Source organism: Perkinsus marinus (assembly GCF_000006405.1).
Source record: "Perkinsus marinus ATCC 50983 genomic scaffold scf_1104296967380, whole genome shotgun sequence".
Lineage (NCBI taxonomy): Eukaryota > Perkinsozoa > Perkinsida > Perkinsidae > Perkinsus > Perkinsus marinus.
The window spans coordinates 1-945 of record NW_003203577.1 but is presented as its reverse complement, the minus strand read 5'-3'; the positions used below and the strand labels follow the sequence as shown (position 1 = coordinate 945).

The 945-nt window shown below is 46.8% G+C and overlaps 1 non-coding gene across 1 annotated transcript; it reads right to left on the bottom strand.

The window, feature by feature from the left end:
• Positions 1–779: 779 nt before the first annotated feature.
• Positions 780–851, bottom strand: Pmar_PMAR011142. Its single transcript has one exon. It is a non-coding gene; the product is annotated as a tRNA-Asp (tRNA).
• Between the last annotated feature and the right edge of the window lie 94 nt (positions 852–945).

The following is a 945-nucleotide window of genomic DNA, read 5'->3' as shown; positions in this document are numbered from 1 at the left end:
GCTACGTATGCTATTTAAAACTCAACGCAATTGAACGGCTAGGTCGCGAGAAGACGGCTTCATTTTGCCTATATACTCTAGCCGCAGGTAAAGCCGGTTTGATTTTAGCGCGCGCCCGGGGCCCCCACCCCAGCGCGCGCAATTTTTGTTGAGGCGATGGGTTGGGTTTCTTGGCGAAACCGGCGCGGGATCCACCAAGGGTCCGGTGCGAGAAGGTATGAGGACGCTAGGTGAAAAATGAGAGCCACAAGCGTGCTTCTTCGAAGCCAAAACGGCACTGCCGTGATAGCAATTAACTTGTGATGCACATTTCAATCTTAGACGCCTATGGAGCAGTACTTCTCATATGATGAAAGAAACGGACGAAGAGGAAAAGCAAATAAAGACATTACTGCTGCTGGGGCGGTTCGGCCAGAAAATCTGTCCGAACCGCCAAGTAAGTGTACAGGCTTGGTGAGCTAGAGAAAAAGTAATATCAGGTATAATAGGTTACCAACGAGACTTACTAAGTGTATTTTATTACATACTTATCTCAAGAAAATGTTCGACACGTTTTGGATACACACGAGAAATTAGCAATCGTGGAAATGGATGCCTCTCGAAACATCGCACGGTGTTCTGACGCAACGTTTTTCTTGACGAAATATCGAGCTAATATCGACACAAATATACATCATCCGACGTTGGTAATCGTTGTATACAAACGGTAGGAGACAAAATCGTACTGAAGTTAGCAATCCAACATTACACACACGTTTTAAGAGGTTGCATGAAAAACGTGGTCCGTGGGAATCGAACCTGCGCATTCTCGCATGATGGGCGAGCGCTCTACCAACTGAGCTGCACGAATCGGGCGGAGACGGCTTTCAGAGACAGCACAATTGCGTGAATCTTGCCGGACTGCATCGCTCCGCTAGGTTTTTGTGACATGTATAAAAGATTTAA